The following is a 7018-nucleotide window of genomic DNA, read 5'->3' on the forward strand; positions in this document are numbered from 1 at the left end:
GGTAGGCGGTGTTCCTCAGAGACAGACCGCTGAGACAGACCATCAGGTGGTAGGCGGTGTTCCCTCAGAGACAGTCCGCTGAGACAGACCATCAGGTGGTAGGCGGTGTTCCCTCAGAGACAGACCGCTGAGACAGACCATCAGGTGGTAGGCGGTGTTCCCTCAGAGACAGTCCGCTGAGACAGACCATCAGGTGGAAGGCGGTGTTCCCTCAGAGACAGACCGCTGAGACAGACCATCAGGTGGTAGGCGGTGTTCCCTAAGAGACAGACCGCTGAGACAGACCATCAGGTGGTAGGCGGTGTTCCCTCAGAGACAGACCGCTGAGACAGACCATTAGATGGTAGGCGGTGTTCCCTCAGAGACAGACCATCAGGTGGTAGGCGGTGTTCTCTCAGAGACAGACTGCTGAGACAGATCATCAGGTGGTAGGCGGTGTTCCCTCAGAGACAGACCATCAGATGGAAGGCGGTGTTCCCTCAGAGACAGACCATCAGGTGGTAGGCGGTGTTCCCTCAGAGACAGACCATCAGGTGGTAGGCGGTGTTCCCTCAGAGACAGTCCGCTGAGACAGACCATCAGGTGGTAGGCGGTGTTCCCTCAGAGACAGTCCGCTGAGACAGACCATCAGGTGGAAGGCGGTGTTCCCTCAGAGACAGACCATCAGATGGTAGACGGTGTTCCCTCAGAGACAGACCATCAGATGGAAGGCGGTGTTCCCTCAGAAACAGACCATCAGGTGGAAGGCGGTGTTCCCTCAGAGACAGACCGCTGAGACAGACCATCAGGTGGTAGGCGGTGTTCCCTCAGAGACAGACCGCTGAGACAGACCATCAGGTGGAAGGCGGTGTTCCCTCAGAGACAGACTGCTGAGACAGACCATCAGGTGGTAGGCGGTGTTCCCTCAGAGACAGACCGCTGAGACAGACCATCAGATGGTAGGCGGTGTTCCCTCAGAGACAGACCGCTGAGACAGACCATCAGGTGGTAGGCAGTGTGTTCCCTCAGAGACAGCCCGCTGAGACAGACCATCAGGTGGTAAGCGGTGTTCCCTCAGAGACAGTCCGCTGAGACAGACCATCAGGTGGAAGGCGGTGTTCCCTCAGAGACAGTCCGCTGAGACAGACCATCAGGTGGTAGGCGGTGTTCCCTCAGAGACAGACCGCTGAGACAGACCATCAGGTGGTAGGCGGTGTTCCCTCAGAGACAGACCGCTGAGACAGACCATCAGGTGGAAGGCAGTGTTCCCTCAGAGACAGACCGCTGAGACAGACCATCAGGTGGTAAGCGGTGTTCCCTCAGAGACAGACCGCTGAGACAGACCATCAGGTGGTAAGCGGTGTTCCCTCAGAGACAGTCCGCTGAGACAGACCATCAGGTGGTAGGCAGTGTTCCCTCAGAGACAGACTGCTGAGACAGACCATCAGGTGGAAGGCGGTGTTCCCTCAGAGACAGACCGCTGAGACAGACCATCAGGTGGTAAGCGGTGTTCCCTCAGAGACAGTCCGCTGAGACAGACCATCAGGTGGTAGGCGGTGTTCCCTCAGAGACAGTCCGCTGAGACAGACCATCAGGTGGAAGGCGGTGTTCCCTCAGAGACAGTCCGCTGAGACAGACCATCAGGTGGTAGGCAGTGTTCCCTCAGAGACAGTCCGCTGAGACAGACCATCAGGTGGAAGGCAGTATTCCCTCAGAGACAGCCCGCTGAGACAGACCATCAGGTGGTAAGCGGTGTTCCCTCAGAGACAGACCATCAGGTGGTAGGCAGTGTTCCCTCAGAGACAGACCGCTGAGACAGACCATCAGGTGGAAGGCAGTGTTCCCTCAGAGACAGTCCGCTGAGACAGACCATCAGGTGGAAGGCGGTGTTCCCTCAGAGACAGCCCGCTGAGACAGACCATCAGGTGGAAGGCGGTGTTCCCTCAGAGACAGTCCGCTGAGACAGACCATCAGGTGGTAGGCGGTGTTCCCTCAGAGACAGACCGCTGAGACAGACCATCAGGTGGTAGGCGGTGTTCCCTCAGAGACAGACCGCTGAGACAGACCATCAGGTGGTAGGCGGTGTTCCCTCAGAGACAGCCCGCTGAGACAGACCATCAGGTGGAAGGCGGTGTTCCCTCAGAGACAGACCGCTGAGACAGACCATCAGGTGGTAGGCGGTGTTCCCTCAGAGACAGCCCGCTGAGACAGACCATCAGGTGGAAGGCGGTGTTCCCTCAGAGACAGACCGCTGAGACAGACCATCAGGTGGTAGGCGGTGTTCCCTCAGAGACAGACCGCTGAGACAGACCATCAGGTGGTAGGCGGTGTTCCCTCAGAGACAGTCCGCTGAGACAGACCATCAGGTGGTAGGCGGTGTTCCCTCAGAGACAGACCGCTGAGACAGACCATCAGGTGGTAGGCGGTGTTCCCTCAGAGACAGTCCGCTGAGACAGACCATCAGGTGGAAGGCGGTGTTCCCTCAGAGACAGACCGCTGAGACAGACCATCAGGTGGTAGGCGGTGTTCCCTAAGAGACAGACCGCTGAGACAGACCATCAGGTGGTAGGCGGTGTTCCTCAGAGACAGACCGCTGAGACAGACCATTAGATGGTAGGCGGTGTTCCCTCAGAGACAGACCATCAGGTGGTAGGCGGTGTTCTCTCAGAGACAGACTGCTGAGACAGATCATCAGGTGGTAGGCGGTGTTCCCTCAGAGACAGACCATCAGATGGAAGGCGGTGTTCCCTCAGAGACAGACCATCAGGTGGTAGGCGGTGTTCCCTCAGAGACAGACCATCAGATGGTAGCGGTGTTCCCTCAGAGACAGACCATCAGATGGAAGGCGGTGTTCCCTCAGAGACAGACCATCAGGTGGTAGGCGGTGTTCCCTCAGAGACAGACCATCAGGTGGAAGGCGGTGTTCCCTCAGAGACAGACCGCTGAGACAGACCATCAGGTGGTAGGCGGTGTTCCCTCAGAGACAGACCATCAGGTGGAAGGCGGTGTTCCCTCAGAGACAGACTGCTGAGACAGACCATCAGGTGGAAGGCGGTGTTCCCTCAGAGACAGACTGCTGAGACAGACCATCAGGTGGTAGGCGGTGTTCCCTCAGAGACAGACCGCTGAGACAGACCATCAGGTGGAAGGCGGTGTTCCCTCAGAGACAGACCGCTGAGACAGACCATCAGGTGGAAGGCGGTGTTCCCTCAGAGACAGACCGCTGAGACAGACCATCAGGTGGTAGGCGGTGTTCCCTCAGAGACAGACCGCTGAGACAGACCATCAGGTGGTAGGCGGTGTTCCCTCAGAGACAGACCATCAGATGGAAGGCGGTGTTCCCTCAGAGACAGACCGCTGAGACAGACCATCAGGTGGTAGGCGGTGTTCCCTCAGAGACAGACTGCTGAGACAGACCATCAGATGGTAGGCGGTGTTCCCTCAGAGACAGACTGCTGAGACAGACCATCAGGTGGTAGGCGGTGTTCCCTCAGAGACAGACCGCTGAGACAGACCATCAGATGGTAGGCGGTGTTCCCTCAGAGACAGACCGCTGAGACAGACCATCAGGTGGTAGGCGGTGTTCCCTCAGAGACAGACCGCTGAGACAGACCATCAGGTGGTAGGCGGTGTTCCCTCAGAGACAGACCATCAGGTGGAAGGCGGTGTTCCCTCAGAGACAGACTGCTGAGACAGACCATCAGGTGGAAGGCGGTGTTCCCTCAGAGACAGACCATCAGATTTAGGCGGTGTTCCCTCAGAGACAGACCGCTGAGACAGACCATCAGGTGGAAGGCGGTGTTCCCTCAGAGACAGCCCGCTGAGACAGACCATCAGTGGAAGGCGGTGTTCCCTCAGAGACAGACCGCTGAGACAGACCATCAGATCTAGGCGGTGTTCCCTCAGAGACAGACCGCTGAGACAGACCATCAGGTGGAAGGCGGTGTTCCCTCAGAGACAGCCCGCTGAGACAGACCATCAGGTGGTAGGCGGTGTTCCCTCAGAGACAGCCCGCTGAGACAGACCATCAGGTGGAAGGCGGTGTTCCCTAGACAGACCATCAGATGGTAGGCGGTGTTCCCTCAGAGACAGACAGACCATCAGCCAATAGGCGGTGTTCCCTCAGAGACAGACTGCTGAGACAGACCATCAGGTGGTAGGCGGTGTTCCCTCAGAGACAGACCATGAGACAGACCAGATGGAAGGCGGTGTTCCCTCAGAGACAGACCGCTGAGACAGACCATCAGGTGGATAGGCGGTGTTCCCTCAGAGACAGACTGCTGAGACAGACCATCAGGTGGAAGGCGGTGTTCCCTCAGAGACTGCTGAGACAGATATCTGTGGTAGGCGGTGTTCCCTAGGCCAACCATAGACAGATATGCTGTGATAGGCGGTGTTCCTCAGAGACAGACCGCTGAGACAGATATCAGGTGGTAGGCGGTGTTCCCTCAGAGACATAGCTGAGACAGACCATCAGGTATAGGCGGTGTTCCCTCAGAGACAGACCGCTGAGACAGACCATCAGGTGGAAGGCGGTGTTCCCTCAGAGACAGCCTGAGACAGACCATCAGGTGGATAGGCGGTGTTCCCTATGCTGTGATAATGTATTAGAGACAGACCGCTGAGACAGATATCAGGTGGAAGGCGGTGTTCCCTCAGAGACAGACTGCTGAGACAGACCAATCATGCTGTGATAAGGCAGTGTTCCCTCAGAGACAGACTGCTGAGACAGACCATCAGCATAGCCAATATGCTGTGATAATCCCTCAGAGCCAACAGATAGCCAATCATGCTGTGCAGGTACTATCAGTACAGTAAAATAAAACAGTATTTAAGTGTATGCCCAGCATAGCCAATATGCTGTGATAATGTATTAGGCCAAGCATAGCCAATATGCTGTGATAATATACTAGGCCCAAGCATAGCCAATATGCTGTGATAATGTTTAGGCCAAGCATAGCCAATATGCTGTGATAATGTTAGGCCAAGCATAGCCAATATGCTGTGATAATGTATTAGGCCAAGCATAGCCAATATGCTGTGATAATGTACTAGGCCAAGCATAGCCAATATGCTGTGATAATGTATTAGGCCAAGCATAGCCAATATGCTGTGATAATGTATTAGGCCAAGCATAGCCAATATGCTGTGATAATATACTAGGCCAAGCATAGCCAATATGCTGTGATAATGTACTAGGCCAAGCATAGCCAATATGCTGTGATAATGTATTAGGCCAAGCATAGCCAATATGCTGTGATAATATACTAGGCCAAGCATAGCCAATATGCTGTGATAATATACTAGGCCCAAGCATAGCCAATATGCTGTGATAATGTACTAGGCCAAGCATAGCCAATATGCTGTGATAATGTACTAGGCCAAGCATAGCCAATATGCTGTGATAATGTATTAGGCCAAGCATAGCCAATATGCTGTGATAATATACTAGGCCCAAGCATAGCCAATATGCTGTGATAATGTACTAGGCCAAGCATAGCCAATATGCTGTGATAATGTATTAGGGCCAAGCATAGCCAATATGCTGTGATAATGTATTAGGCCAAGCATAGCCAATATGCTGTGATAATATACTAGGCCCAAGCATAGCCAATATGCTGTGATAATGTACTAGGCCAAGCATAGCCAATATGCTGTGATAATGTACTAGGCCAAGCATAGCCAATATGCTGTGATAATGTATTAGGGCCAAGCATAGCCAATATGCTGTGATAATGTATTAGGCCAAGCATAGCCAATATGCTGTGATAATATACTAGGCCCAAGCATAGCCAATATGCTGTGATAATGTACTAGGCCAAGCATAGCCAATATGCTGTGATAATGTACTAGGCCAAGCATAGCCAATATGCTGTGATAATGTATTAGGCCAAGCATAGCCAATATGCTGTGATAATGTATTAGGGCCAAGCATAGCCAATATGCTGTGATAATGTACTAGGCCAAGCATAGCCAATATCCTGTGATAATGTATTAGGTCAAGCATAGCCAATATGCTGTGATAATGTACTAGAAAAGATCACTCTGAAAGTGATCACTGGTGTAGGCGATATAGAAATAATGAAGGTGAAATTAAAGTATGAATGAGGATTTCTAACTTCCTAAAGGAGGTGTAGATTACATCTATCATCCTAAAGGAGGTGTAGATTACATCTATCATCCCAAAGGAGGTGTAGATTACATCTATCATCCTAAAGGAGGTGTAGATGACATCTATCATCCTAAAGGAGGTGTAGATTACATTATCATCCTAAAGGAAGTGTAGATGACATCTATCATCCTAAAGGAGGTGTAGATTACATTATCATCCTAAAGGAGGTGTAGATTACATCTATCATCCTAATGGAGTTGTAGATTACATCTATCATCCTAATGGAGGTGTAGATTACATCTATCATCCTAAAGGAGGTGTAGATTACATTATCATCCTAAAGGAAGTGTAGATGACATCTATCATCCTAAAGGAGGTGTAGATTACATTATCATCCTAAAGGAGGTGTAGATTACATCTATCATCCTAATGGAGTTGTAGATTACATCTATCATCCTAAAGGAGGTGTAGATTACATCTATCATCCTAAAGGAGGTGTAGATTACATTATCATCCTAAAGGAGGTGTAGATTACATCTATCATCCTAATGGAGTTGTAGATTACATCTATCATCCTAATGGAGGTGTAGATTACATCTATCATCCTAAGGAGGTGTAGATGACATCTATCATCCTAAAGGAGGTGTAGATTACATCTATCATCCTAAAGGAGGTGTAGATTACATTATCATCCTAAAGGAGGTGTAGATGACATCTATCATCCTAAAGGAGGTGTAGATTACATCTATCATCCTAAAGGAGGTGTAGATTACATTATCATCCTAAAGGAGGTGTAGATTACATTATCATCCTAAAGGAGGTGTAGATGACATCTATCATCCTAAAGGAGGTGTAGATTACATCTATCATCCTAAAGGAGGTGTAGATTACATTATCATCCTAAAGGAGGTGTAGATTACATTATCA

This window comes from Oncorhynchus keta, unplaced genomic scaffold (genome assembly GCF_023373465.1).
Source record: "Oncorhynchus keta strain PuntledgeMale-10-30-2019 unplaced genomic scaffold, Oket_V2 Un_scaffold_6615_pilon_pilon, whole genome shotgun sequence".
NCBI classification, from domain to species: Eukaryota; Metazoa; Chordata; class Actinopteri; order Salmoniformes; family Salmonidae; genus Oncorhynchus; species Oncorhynchus keta.